The sequence below is a fragment of the Cherax quadricarinatus genome, chromosome 62 (genome assembly GCF_038502225.1).
Source record: "Cherax quadricarinatus isolate ZL_2023a chromosome 62, ASM3850222v1, whole genome shotgun sequence".
Taxonomy (NCBI): domain Eukaryota; kingdom Metazoa; phylum Arthropoda; class Malacostraca; order Decapoda; family Parastacidae; genus Cherax; species Cherax quadricarinatus.
Window position 1 is genome coordinate 1,428,812 of NC_091353.1, and position 15,867 is coordinate 1,444,678.

Sequence of the window (15,867 nt, forward strand, 5' to 3'; positions counted from 1 at the left end):
TTACAGTAATTTAATAACAAACAAAATGAAATATTATTTTTTCTTTAAGTTCAAAATGATTTTTGCGAAATAATTGCATACACATATTATCGCTTGCCTTATTCGGCAAGAAGAGTTGTTATTTAAGCATTATGCCGCCCCTCCTTCCCCACAAACACATACCATGAAAGATTATAATATATATATTTGCATACTGAGGTTTTAATACTTGATGCTACGTCCTTTACACTCTCACACAAATTCTTGAGGGTTTGGGGAGGTATATTATTCCATGCCTCATGTAGAGCAGCCTCCAGCCGTGGGATGGAACTGATATTCTTGCCCAGTAAACTTCGTTTCATTATTGACCAGAGGTTCTCAATAGGGTTTAGGTCTGGGGAATTGCCTGGCCAGTCATTAAAGAAACTCACTTCACAATCCTTAAACCACTGATTTGGCAGTATGACACGGTGCACCGTCCTGCATGAAAACCGTAGCCCCACACTTGTCAAACACCTCAGGTAAATTGTCAGACAATAACTCCAGGTAATTATACTGGTTCATATTCTGGTTTTTGGGAAGCACAATGAGTTTACCAACAATTTGAGCACTGAAACACCCCCAAACCATGAGTGAGTCTGGGTGTTTGGTGGTCCCACAGGTGTAGCTTGGGTCTAGCAGTTCACTGTCTCTGGGCCGGTATTCACGTCCCCCATGGTTACAGGTGACGGTGAAGGTTGCTTCATCACTCCAGAGTACTTCAGACCACTGTTGTGGAGTCCAATGATATTTCTTTACATAATCCAGCCTAAGTCTCTTCTATGGCTTGGAGAGGATCAGTGACTACTGTATCCAGTTCTGAGACATGCCTGTTAACAGTTCTTACCGACACCTCTGAGAGAAGATGTGGGTTCTTTCCGTCCAATTCTCTAGCAGTTATCTTAGGTGTACTCTCTAACTGTTGATGTAAAAATTTGTAATTTTGCACCAAAAGGAACTTAGAAAACTTACCTAACCTTATTATAACAAGCGCAATTTATTTTAGCCTAACCCAACTAAATATATTTCAGATCTGTTTAGAGTAATTAAATACTAAACAAACACAGTGAAATATATTTTTTTTCGTTAGCTTCAGAATGATTTTGGCGAAATTATTGCATACACAAATTTTCACTTGTCCTATATGGCAAGATGAGCGTTGCTATTTAAGCCAAGATCGCAAGTTCTGCCTATTCGGCACGACATATATATAATATATATATATATATATATATATATATATAAATATATATATATATATATATATATATATATATATATATATATATATATATATATATATATATATATATATATATATATATATATATATATAATATATATATAATATTACTTATTATCAGTGATATTTACTTTTTCGTGATGTTCAGATTAATTTTGGCAGTATTATATAAAAAAAAAAAATTCTACCCTGCTTATTCGGCAGAAAACTCCCCTGACTTTTAAGCAAAGGAACTGGCACCTTAACAAGCATGTATAGGCGCTCGATAATCACTAAAGGAACTCAATGATATTGTTATCAGAATTGGGGAATTGCTCTACTGGGAAAGGTCTGAGGAAGTGAACTTACCATGTCTCCCCTGACCCTTCTGTCCTCCAGTGTCGTCAGTCCGATTTCCCTCAACCTTTCCTCGTACGACATTCCCCTGAGCTCTGGGACTAGCCTTGTTGCAAACCTTTGTACTTTCATCTCCAAGAGAGATAAGGGATAGTGGTGTCAGACTCTTTTAGATGCAAGAGGAAGGTCATGGAAACACATCTTTGACAGACATATTGTGAGCCACAAGATGATTGAATATAAGACCTTTCAATTCTCATTTCAGTGGTAACTGTCACAAATTTAATGTTTTAAGAGTAGTTTAACGAGGCTTGTAGACAGTGAAATTGATCGATAATACTGAGGAACTGTTGCCAGGCAAGGTATGTTGCAAATCATTGACGCAGGTGATATGTAACCCAGTTTTATTCTCCCTATTATTAAATTGGTGTTTGGGCGTTAGTTACGTCTTGTGAGTGACACATTGGGGAATGAGCAAATTATGAATACAATACAAACGAACATTCAGAACATTTCGAGTATCGTTTTAACTCTGCTTTTGTGACTCCATCTAGAGTCGTTCTAACTCTGCTTTTGTGATTCCATCTAGAGTCGTTCTAACTCTGCTTTTGTGATTCCATCTAGAGTCGTTCTAACTCTGCTTTTGTGATTCCATCTAGAGTCGTTCTAACTCTGCTTTTGTGATTCCATCTAGAGTCGTTCTAACTCTGCTTTTGTGATTCCATCTAGAGTCGTTCTAACTCTGCTTTTGTGATTCCATCTAGAGTCGTTCTAACTCTGCTTTTGTGACTCCATCTAGAGTCGTTCTAACTCTGCTTTTGTGATTCCATCTAGAGTCGTTCTAACTCTGCTTTTGTGATTCCATCTAGAGTCGTTCTAACTCTGCTTTTGTGATTCCATCTAGAGTCGTTCTAACTCTGCTTTTGTGATTCCATCTAGAGTCGTTCTAACTCTGCTTTTGTGATTCCATCTAGCATCGTTCTAACTCTGCTTTTGTGATTCCATCTAGAGTCGTTCTAACTCTGCTTTTGTGAGTCCATCTAGTATCGTTCTAACTCTGCTTTTGTGATTCCATCTAGCATCGTTCTAACTCTGCTTTTGTGATTCCATCTAGAGTCGTTCTAACTCTGCTTTTGTGATTCCATCTAGAGTAGTTCTAACTCTGCTTTTGTGATTCCATCTAGCATCGTTCTAACTCTGCTTTTGTGATTCCATCTAGAGTCGTTCTAACTCTGCTTTTGTGATTCCATCTAGAGTCGTTCTAACTCTGCTTTTGTGATTCCATCTAGCATCGTTCTAACTCTGCTTTTGTGATTCCATCTAGCATCGTTCTAACTCTGCTTTTGTGATTCCATCTAGAGTCGTTCTAACTCTGCTTTTGTGATTCCATCTAGAGTCGTTCTAACTCTGCTTTTGTGATTCCATCTAGCATCGTTCTAACTCTGCTTCCGTGATTCCATCTAGCATCGTTCTAACTCTGCTTCCGTGATTCCATCTAGTATCGTTCTAACTCTGCTTTTGTGATTCCATCTAGCATCGTTCTAACTCTGCTTTTGTGAGTCCATCTAGCATCGTTCTAACTCTGCTTCCGTGATTCCATCTAGCATCGTTCTAACTCTGCTTCCGTGATTCCATCTAGCATCGTTCTAACTCTGCTTCTGTGATTCCATCTAGCATCGTTCTAACTCTGCTTCCGTGATTCCATCTAGCATCGTTCTAACTCTGCTTCCGTGATTCCATCTAGCATCGTTCTAACTCTGCTTCCGTGATTCCATCTAGCATCGTTCTAACTCTGCTTCCGTGATTCCATCTAGCATCGTTCTAACTCTGCTTCCGTGATTCCATCTAGCATCGTTCTAACTCTGCTTTTGTGAGTCCATCTAGCATCGTTCTAACTCTGCTTTTGTGATTCCATCTAGAGTCGTTCTAACTCTGCTTTTGTGATTCCATCTAGCATCGTTCTAACTCTGCTTTTGTGATTCCATCTAGCATCGTTCTAACTCTGCTTTTGTGATTCCATCTAGCATCGTTCTAACTCTGCTTTTGTGATTCCATCTAGCATCGTTCTAACTCTGCTTTTGTGAGTCCATCTAGCATCGTTCTAACTCTGCTTCTGTGATTCCATCTAGCATCGTTCTAACTCTGCTTCCGTGATTCCATCTAGCATCGTTCTAACTCTGCTTTTGTGATTCCATCTAGCATCGTTCTAACTCTGCTTTTGTGATTCCATCTAGTATCGTTCTAACTCTGCTTTTGTGAGTCCATCTAGCATCGTTCTAACTCTGCTTTTGTGATTCCATCTAGTATCGTTCTAACTCTGCTTTTGTGAGTCCATCTAGCATCGTTCTAACTCTGCTTTTGTGATTCCATCTAGCATCGTTCTAACTCTGCTTCCGTGATTCCATCTAGCATCGTTCTAACTCTGCTTCCGTGATTCCATCTAGCATCGTTCTAACTCTGCTTCCGTGATTCCATCTAGCATCGTTCTAACTCTGCTTCTGTGATTCCATCTAACATCGTTCTAACTCTGCTTTTGTGATTCCATCTAGCATCGTTCTAACTCTGCTTCTGTGATTCCATCTAGCATCGTTCTAACTCTGCCTTTCTGATTCCATCTTCTTGATGGTAACAATGGCACAAATCTGCCAGGATCATAATAAAGAACTGAAGAAGCAAACATTCCTGCCACAAAAAAAAAAATCCTACAATTCCCACAAATCTTTGCCTAAGATATTTTACTGGAATGACTTCAAGATGGCTTACTTATCTGAGTCAAGCGAGAAATATATAACGACTTTCCAGATCCGGCAAATTCCTTCCAGGCAATTCTTAAAAAATCTGATTGTGTTCCAAAATGTCAATCTTGCCTCGTCCCTCCAGCTGGCCCTGACGGTAAGTGGATTTTCCGGGGTGAAGATCACATAAGATTAGGGAAGTGGGGATTAATGGTTTTGGGAGGCGGAGAGTGGGATTAATGGTCGTAGGAGAGAGTGGGATTAATAGATCTGGCAGAGAGTGGGATTAATGCATCTGGCAGAGAAAGGAATTAATGGACTAGGGGCGGAAAGGGGGATTAAAAGATTTGGGAAATAATATGAATATATTGAATAAATCTGAAAGTAGCCGAGAAAGAGGAATTATTGAAACTGATAGGAAATGTTCATATATATATATATTTATATTTCTACGGTAAATAAGCAACAAAAAAGTTTGACAAATCTACGAGGTTGGATCAGTAGAATTAATGGCCTTGGGAATAATATGTCAGAGATACGAAATCAGCTGGATGAAGAAAATCTCGAGAGTGAGGTCACATGGATTAGTGGATATGTGATTCCAGAGAAATTTAATTAACGAATGCGTGAGGCTGGGCAAGATGCATCAGTGTTCTAGAGAGGCGACGCTTGCGGGTGTATTATTAGTGGTAGTAGTAGTAGTAGTAGTAGTAATAGTAGCAAAAGTAGTAGTAGTAGAAGTAGTAGTAGTAGTAGTAGTAGTAGTAGTAGTAGTAGTAGCAGCAGCAGTAGTAGCAGTAGTAGTAGTAGCAGCAGCAGTAGTAGTAGTAGTAGTAGTAGCAGCAGCAGCAGCAGCAACAGCAGTAGAAGTAGTAGTAGTAGTAGTAGTAGTAGTAGTAGTAGTAGTAGCAGCAGTAGTAGTAGTAGTAGTAGTAGTAGTAGTAGTAGTAGTAGTAGTAGTAGCAGCAGCAGCAGCAGCAGCAGCAGCAGCAGCAGTAGTAGTAGTAGTAGTAGTAGTAGTAGTAGTAGTAGTAGTAGTAGTAGTAACAGAAGTGAATTTTGGTAAATAACACTGGGGTCTATCGTTTCAGGGAAGCTTTGTGATAGCATTTTAGAGGCGAAAAAGTTATCTTTGTCCAATGTAACGTTATCTGAAATGGAGATTAATGATGTAATTATATAGCGTTGTTTGTGGCTCTGTCTTGTTAAGCAATCACTGTTCTGTTTTGGTCAAGTGTTCTTTTGTTTTATATGAGATGTATTAGTATGTGTTCCCATGTTTCTAGTTTTTCTGATGTCAGCTTGAAACTCTGAACAGTATAATGTAATCCCCCGCATTGACTATTTCAAAGTTCATCACTTCAGTCATGGTTAGGTCTTTGATGGCTGAAGTGAGTGCATTTGGGATTTGGTCTTTGATGGCTGAAGTGAGTGCATTTGGGATTTGGTCTTTGATGGCTGAAGTGAGTGCATTTGGGATTTGGTCTTTGATGGCTGAAGTGAGTGCATTTGGGATTTGGTCTTTGATGGATGAAGTGAGTGCATTTGGGATTAGGTCTTTGATGGATGAAGTGAGTGCTTTTGGGATTAGGTCTTTGATGGATGAAGTGAGTACTTTTGGGATTAGGTCTTTGATGGATGAAGTGAGTGCATTTGGGATTTGGTCTTTGATGGATGAAGTGAGTGCATTTGGGATTAGGTCTTTGATGAGTGCATCTGGGATTATGGTGATGACTTACGTGAGTACTCAAGGACCTGGCTATTTCAACGGATGATAATTCCTTTTCGGACTGGTGCCAGAGGACGGAAAATCAATGATGTGGAAGGACAGATTCTTGTAGTCTTTTTTTTAGAAGAATAGGAAACATTCCTCAATAAAAGTTAGGTGTGTAGATGAATGGTTCAGAGAACCGACATGTTGATAAATTAGACACATGTGCAACTCTTTATTGAGGAAACTGCTGCACCTCTCCTGCCAACGGTTTATAAGCTCCTTCTCAGCACGTATGCCGCATTCTATTCAAGATTGATGGACTGACCACATCGACTCAAGGTTGAGGGACTGATTACCTCATTCTCCTCCTGTTCTTCAAGATTCTCCTTTGTATGGACTGATGAAGCCACTGTGTGGCGAAACGTTTCCTCAATAAAGATACCCAAGAGTTGCACATGTGTCTAATTTATCAAAAGTTAGGTGTATTTTGGAGCATTCTTTCTTAAGGTTGCTGAGGCAGATAAAACGCAAAGATAAAACCTTTCTTATTACTAGTTTTTCAATCATTCTTTGTAGATATTATCTAGAGATGGAACAAATTAGGCGTTATTTTATGCATAAAGATGGTGAGGGATGTTAATTCGCCGTTGGTATTCACTTTAAGTGTGAAATGAATTTTTTGGGGCCTGACACAGATAAAAATCAATTTCCTAAGACATTAAATCTATATGCAAAAGAGAGATCAATCAAGTTGGAAAGTAAGAATATTGTGGGTGTCCCGAAGCGCTATCTCTAGAGCACTCAGCTCACACACTGAGGTCCGGGGTTCGAATCTCCTCCAGTACGACTGGATAATATTAGGGACGTGTTTCCATAAGACACCTATGCAACAGTTAGGTATCTTTATTGTGAAACGTTTCGCCTACACAGTAGGCTTCTTCAGTCAAGTACAGAAAAGTTGATAGAAGCAGAAGATACTTGAAGACGATGTAATCAGTCCATCACCCTTAAAGTTTTGAGGTGGTCAGTCCCTCAGTCTGGAGAAGAGCATTGTTCCATAGTATGAAACAAGCCTACTGTGTAGGCGAAACGTTTCACAATAAAGATACCTAACTGTTGCATATGTGTCTTACCTAACAACCTGTCGGTATTTTATACCATTTTAATGTTCATAAGACACCTGCTGACCATGTTCACCCATCAGAAAAAAATGGGTACCTAGGTGTTAGTCGACTTGCATCATATATACAAGTATTTTGTGATATTTTGGAAATTCAAACTTAATAAGCTATTGCTGATGAAAAATATAATTCCAAGAATAATTAAGAAGAATAATGACTTATAATGACGTTTGATTATCAGATAAATACTATCAATATATTTTAGTGATTTTTTCGTAGTTTAAATTTTGGTTCCATTATTTACAATGGTACTTGTTTACTTTGCTTCCATTGTTTACAATGGAACTTTTTTTTATTTAATGGGTAATGTATTTATATAAATGTGATGTGAGATTTGATGTTTGTAATTATGGGAATAATGGAAGACACTTTAGCGATATGAATTATTGTAAGTCATGATAATATTGTTAATTAACGATAATAACTCCACTCGATATGACGGGAATATAATATATATATATATATATATATATATATATATATATATATATATATATATATATATATATATATATATATATATATATGCAATAAGATCACAGTAAACAGGTGATTTCAGAATATGCAAAACAACCACTCTGAAAGAATAGAGAAATTCCAAGCGCTTTCGTGACTACTCACGTTATCAAGGATAGTTCCTTGATAATGTGAGTAGTCACGAAAGCGCTTGGAATTTCTCTATTCTTTCAGAGTGGTTGTTTTGCATATATATATATATATATATATATATATATATATATATATATATATATATATATATATATATATATATATATATATATGAGGAGAAAGCATGTTCGTGTAGGATGACCTGTAATCACTGTACTAGTTGTAGGTGGCCCAAGAGGTAGAGCCTGGTGAAGCATTTGTTACTATCATCACTTGGGGAATATCTTGATCTATTGAAATAGTTGTAGAAAGACATACTCTGAGAGGAGAGAGAGAGAGAGAGAGAGAGAGAGAGAGAGAGAGAGAGAGAGAGAGAGAGAGAGAGAGAGAGAGAGAGAGAGAGAGAGAGAGAGAGAGAGAGAGAGAGGCCAGAAACTGTAGTCTTTGTTATTACCAGAGTTAAGAAAGGGGGTTCCTGTTAGTGGACATAGATAAGACGGACGTAATTCAGGACCCACGAACTAAATGGACCGTATAAAAGTCTGCAATGACGTAAAAAAATAACATATTCTCCAAGAATACTTTGTAAAAACAGTCACTGTCGTAAACACTCTGAAGAGGCTGGGGCCCGGGAGCTAGAGCCACACTTATGAAATAACAATGTGGAGAGAAAACTTTAAAAATAAATATATGGAGAGAAAATTTATAGAATTAAACATTAATAAGTGAAACTGCACGTGAGCCAGTGACCGGGGACCAGGAGCTAGAAACTGCAAAAGACCATCGGATGCAGGGATGGCCACAGGCGGGAGAAAAACAGTTATAATGGACAATGACATAAAAATATGGAGAAAAATAAGGTGGTGCGAGCGGGCCGGGAACTGGAGCTCAACAATGGACGGGCGTTCAAGCAGACGGATGCAGACTTGGGCTTGAGACAGGTCAGAGCCGTCCAGAAGATGGACGTCTCGGGTGGGGTCGGTCCCAGGTGGTCTTCGGTCTGGGTTACCTGATGGGTCCCTGGGTTACCTGGTGGGTCCCTGGGTTACCTGATGGGTCCCTAGGTTACCTGATGGGCCCCTGGGTTACCTGATGAGTCCTGGGTTACCTTGTGGGTCCCTGGGCTACCTGATTGGTCCCTAGGTTAACTGATGAGTCTCTGGGTTACCTGATGGGTCCCGTGGATTACCTGATGGGCTCTGGGTTCCTGGTGGGTCCCTGGGATACCTGATGGGCCCCTGGGTTACCTGATGGGTCCTTGGGTTACCTGGTGGGTCCCTGGGTTATCTGATGGGTCCTTGGGTTACCTGATGGGCTCTGGGTTACCTGGTGGGTCCGTGGGTTACCTGATGGGCCCTGGGTTACCTGGTGGACCCCTGGGTTACCTGATGGGTCCCTGGGTTACCTGATGAGCCATGGGTTACCTGGTGGGTGCCTGGGTTACCTGATGGGTCCCTGGGTTATCTGATGGGTCCCTGGGTTACCTGGTGGGTCTCTGGGTTATCTGATGGGCCCTGGGTTACCTGGTGAGTCCTTGGGTTACCTGATGGGTCCCTGGGTTACCTGATGGGTCCCTGGGTTACCTGATGAGCCCTGTGTTACCTTATGGGCCCCTGGGTTACCCGATGGGTCCTGGGTTACCTGATGGGCCCCTGGGTTACCTGATGGGCCCTGGGTTTCTATTGAGTCCTGGGTTACCTGATGGGTCCCTGGATTACCTGATGGGCTCTGGGTTCCTGATGGGGCCCTGGGTTACCTGATGGGTCCCTGGGTTATCTGATGGGGTCTCTGGGCTACCTGATGGGTTCCTGGGTTACCTGATGGGTCCCTGGGTTACCTGATGGATCCCTGGGTTACCTGGTGGGTCCCTGGGTTACCTGATGGGTACCTGGGTTACCTGAGGGTCCCTGGGTTTCCTGGCGGGTCCCTGGGTTACCTGATGGGTCCTTGGGTTACCTGATGGGTCCCTGGGTTACCTGGTGGGTCCCTGGGTTACCTGATGGGCCCTGGGTTACCTGGTGTTGCTGGGTTACCTGATGGGTCCCTGGGTTTCCTGGTGGGTCCCTGGGTTAGCGGATGGGTCCCTGGGTTACCTGATGGTCCCTGGGTTACCTGATTGGTCCCTGGGTTATCTGATGGGTCCTGGGTTACCTGGTGGGTCACTGGGTTACTTGGTGGGTCTCTGGGTTACCTGATGGTCCCTGGGTTACCTGGTGGGTCCCTGGGTTACCTGATGGGTCCCTGGGTTGCCCGATGGGTCCCTGGGTTACCTGATGGGTCCCTGGGTTACATGATGGGTCCCTGGGTTACCTGGTGGGTCACTGGGTTACTTGGTGGGTCTCTGGGTTACCTGATGGTCCCTGGGTTACCTGATGGGTCTCTGGGTTACCTGATGTGTCCCTGGTTTACCTGATTGCCCCTGAGTTACCTGATGGGTCCCTGGGTTACCTGATGGGTTCCTGGGTTATTTGATGATGACAGACGGGACTATGATAACAGACGGGGCTATGATAACAGACGGGGCCATAATAACAGACGGGGCTATGATAACAGATGGGGCTATGATAACAGACGGGGCTATGATAACAGATGGGGCTATGATAACAGACGGGGCTATGATAACAGACTGGGCTATGATAACAGACGGGGCTATGATAACAGACGGGGCTATGATAACAGATGGGGCTATGGTAACAGACGGGGATATGATAACAGACTGGGCTATGATAACAGACGGGGCTATGATAACAGACGGGGCTATGATAACTGACGGGGCTATGATAACAGACGAGGCTATGATAACAGATGGGGCTATGGTAACAGACGGGGATATGATAACAGACTGGGCTATGATAACAGACGGGGCTATGATAACAGACGGGGCTATGATAACAGACGGGACTATGATGACAGACGAGACTATGATAACAGACGGGGCTATGATAACAGACGGGGCTATGATTATCATATGTTATCATTGTATGATAACAGACGGGGCTATGATAACAGACGGGGCTGTGATAACAGACGGAACTATGATAACAGATGGGGCTATGATAACAGATGGGGCTATGATAACAGACGGGGCTATGATAACAGATGGGGCTATGATAACAGATGGGGCTATGATAACAGATGGGGCTATGATAACAGACGGGGCTATGATAACAGACGGGACTATGATAACAGACGGGGCTATGATAACAGACGGGGCTATGGTAACAGATGGGGCTATGATAACAGATGGGGCTATGATAACAGACGGGGCTATGATAACAGACAGGGCTATGACAACAGACGGAGCTATGATAACAGATGGGGCTATGATAACAGATGGGGCTATGATAACAGATGGGGCTATGATAACAGATGGGGCTATGATAACAAATGGGGCTATGATAACAGATGGGGCTATGATAACAGATGGGGCTATGATAACAGACGGGGCTATGATAACAGACGGAGCTATGATAACAGATGGGGCTATGATAACAGACGGGGCTATGATAACAGATGGGGCTATGATAACAGATGGGGCTATGATAACAGACGGGGTTATGATAACAGACGGGGCTATGATAACAGACGGGACTATGATAACAGACGGGGCTATGATAACAGACGGGACTATGATAACAGACGGGGCTATGATAACAGACGGGACTATGATGACAGACGGGACTATGGTAACAGACGGGGCTATGATAACAGACTTGGCTATGATAACAGACAGGGCTATGATAACAAACGGGGCTATGATAACAGACGGGGCTATGATAGCAGATGGGGCTATGATAACAGACGGGGCTATGATTATCATATGTTATCATTGTATGATAACAGACGGGTCTATGATAACAGACTTGGCTATGATAACAGACTGGGCTATGATAACAGACGGGGCTATGATAACAGATGGGGCTATGATAACAGACGGGGCTATGATTATCATATGTTATCATTGTATGATAACAGACGGGGCTATGATTATCATATGTTATCATTGTATGATAACAGACGGGGCTATGATAACAGATGGGACTATGATAACAGACGGGGCTATGATTATCATATGTTATCATTGTATGATAACAGACGGGGCTATGATAACAGACGGGACTATGATAACAGATGGGGCTATGATAACAGATGGGGCGATGATAACAGACGGGGCTATGATTATCATATGTTATCATTGTATGATAACAGACGGGGCTATGATAACAGACGGAGCTATGATAACAGATGGGGCTATGATAACAGATGGGGCTATGATAACAGACGGGGCTATGATAACAGATGGGACTATGGTAACAGATGGGACTATGATAACAGATGGGGCTATGATAACAGAAGGGGCTATGATAACAGACGGGACTATGATAACAGACGGGGCTATGATAACAGATGGGGCTATGATAACAGATGGGGCTATGATAACAGACGGGGCTATGATAACAGATGGGGTTATGATAACAGATGGGGCTATGATAACAGACGGGGCTATGATAACAGATGGGGCTATGATAACAGATGGGGCTATGATAACAGACGGGACTATGATAACAGACGGGGCTATGATAACAGATGGGGCTATGATAACAGACGGGGCTATGATGACACGTATTTCAGAACACCAATACGCAAGCAGGTCTGATGACACAAGGAATGCCTGCGTACAACACCGTAATTCACACAACCACTTGATAAACTACAGAAACTCAAGACTTATCGCCACAGAAGACAACACTCAATACCGAAGAATCCTGGAATCATCACTTATTTCTATATCCGACAACTTCAACCAGAATAGTGGCTTCTATAACATAGCTGAACGACTTGCCAAGAAGCTTCTTCATCGCTATCCCACATAAGAACACTGTAGAAGGTCTGCTCACAAACTTATCCAATCTCCTTTCCAAGCTACCCAAGTTTTTAGACTCTATAACCCCACTCGGTAGATCATCAGATGCAGCATTCTCCACCTGACCTCAGCATTCTGAACCTGACTATATATACTCGCGTTCCTTCCACCCCAGGTAGATCTGTTTGTGACTTGAAAAAGCCCACTGTGTGGGCGAAACGTAGTCAATAAAGGATCACATTATACTGCATTTGTGTTTATATTTCCACGTAAACATAGAGTTAGAGAACGTTATTGAGAAAATATAGAGCTAAAGATAATGAGATAAAGATAAGAAAATGGAGATTAGAAATAGTATTTGTGAAAAATATTTTGAAAAAAATTAATCTAAATCAATATCTTGTTATATTTAAAGAATAAATAAAGAAGCAAATTGCGATGCAGGAGAAAAGTGACTTAAGAAAGCCTATACGAGAGAAAAATATAACGAGGGGGAGAATTGGCTTAGTTATATGACAGATCAAGAAAGAGGAAAGCAGTTTTACTGAACATTTTGTACGGGTGGCCAGGGTGGGTGAGAGTGGGCGAGGACGGGTGGCCAGGGTGGGTGAGAGTGGGTGAGGACGGGTGGCCAGGGTGGGTGAGAGTGGGCGAGGACAGGTGCCCAGGGTGGGTGAAAGTGGGCAAGGACAGGTGCCCAGGGTGGGTGAGAGTGAGCGAGGACAGATGCCCAGGGTGGGTGAGAGTGGGCAAGGACAGGTGGCCAGGGTGGGTGAGAGTGGGCAAGGACAGGTGGCCAGGGTGGGTGAGAGTGGGCAAGGACAGGTGCCCAGGGTGGGTGAGAGTGAGCGAGGACAGATGCCCAGGGTGGGTGAGAGTGGGCAAGGACAGGTGGCCAGGGTGGGTGAGAGTGGGCAAGGACAGGTGCCCAGGGTGGGTGAGAGTTTTCAAGGACAGGTGCCCAGGGTGGGTGAGAGTGGGCGAGGACAGGTGCCCAGGGTGGGTGAGAGTGAGCGAGGACAGATGGCCAGGGTGGGTGAGAGTGGGCAAGGACAGGTGCCCAGGGTGGGTGAAAGTGGGCAAGGACAGGTGCCCAGGGTGGGTGAGAGTGGGCAAGGACAGGTGGCCAGGGTGGGTGAAAGTGGGCAAGGACAGGTGCCCAGGGTGGGTGAGAGTGAGCGAGGACAGATGCCCAGGGTGGGTGAGAGTGGGCAAGGACAGGTGGCCAGGGTGGGTGAGAGTGGGCGAGGACAGGTGCCCAGGGTGGGTGAGAGTGGGCAAGGACAGGTTCCCAGGGTGGGTGAGAGTGGGCGAGGACAGGTGCCCAGGGTGGGTGAGAGTGGGCGAGGACAGGTGCCCAGGGTGGGTGAGAGTGGGTAAGGACAGGTGCCCAGGGTGGGTGAGAGTGGGCGAGAATGATAAAAGTGGGCGGAAATATGAAGACTTGGCATTATTAACGTGAATCATCAGGAGAGAGGTGAATCATCAATAGAGAGGCGAATCATCAAGAGAGAGGCGAATCATCAAGAGAGAGGCGAATCATCAAGAGAGAGGCGAATCATCAAGAGAGAGGCGAATCATCAATAGAGAGGTGAATCATCAATAGAGAGGCGAATCATCAAGAGAGAGGCGAATCATCAAGAGAGAGGCGAATCATCAAGAGAGAGGCGAATCATCAATAGAGAGGTGAATCATCAATAGAGAGGCGAATCATCAAGAGAGAGGCAAATCATCAAGAGAGAGGCAAATCATCAAGAGAGAGGCAAATCATCAAGAGAGAGGCAAATCATCAAGAGAGAGGCGAATCAAGAGAAGACAAGAGTGGTGGAGACAATTGGAGAATGCTGAAGCTCGGGCTAGTCTGATAGTCAGGGAAGGCTTCGTAAACACAGCCACAGCTGCTGGCATCTGGAGGGAAGCAAATCGTTAAAGATATAAGCATCAGATGAACCATAATAAAGAGGAGTAAATAGAAATCAATATACTGGTGATAACAGTAGTAAGGAGTCACACAATGATGATAACAGCAGTACAATCACACACTGATGATAACAGCAGTACAGTCACACAATGATGATAACAGCAGTACAATCACACACTGATGATGGCAGTAGTACAGTCACACAATGATGATAACAGTAGTACAGTCACACACTGATGATGGCAGTAGTACAGTCACACACTGATGATAACAGCAGTACAGTCACACACTGATGATGGCAGTAGTACAATCACACAATGATGATAACAGTAGTACAGTCACACACTGATGATGGCAGTAGTACAGTCACACACTGATGATGGCAGTAGTACAGTCACACACTGATGATAACAGCAGTACAGTCACACACTGATGATGGCAGTAGTACAATCACACAATGATGATAACAGTAGTACAGTCACACACTGATGATGGCAGTAGTACAGTCACACACTGATGATGGCAGTAGTACAATCACACAATGATGATAACAGTAGTACAGTCACACACTGATGATAACAGCAGTACAGTCACACACTGATGATGGCAGTAGTACAGTCACACAATGATGATAACAGTAGTACAGTCACACACTGATGATGGCAGTAGTACAGTCACACAATGATGATAACAGTAGTACAGTCACACACTGATGATAACAGCAGTACAGTCACACACTGATGATGGCAGTAGTACAGTCACACAATGATGATAACAGCAGTACAGTCACACACTGATGATGGCAGTAGTACAGTCACACAATGATGATAACAGCAGTACAGTCACACACTGATGATGGCAGTAGTACAGTCACACAATGATGATAACAGCAGTACAGTCACACACTGATGATAACAGCAGTACAGTCACACACTGATGATGGCAGTAGTACAGTCACACAATGATGATAACAGTAGTACAGTCACACACTGATGATGACAGTAGTACAGTCACACAATGATGATAACAGCAGTACAGTCACACACTGATGATGGCAGTAGTACAGTCACACAATGATGATAACAACAGTACAGTCACACACTGATGATAACAGCAGTACAGTCACACACTGATGATAATAGTACAGTCACACACTGATGATGGCAGTAGTACAGCCACACAATGATGATAACAGCAGTACAGTCACACACTGATGATGGCAGTAGTACAGTCACACACTGATGAT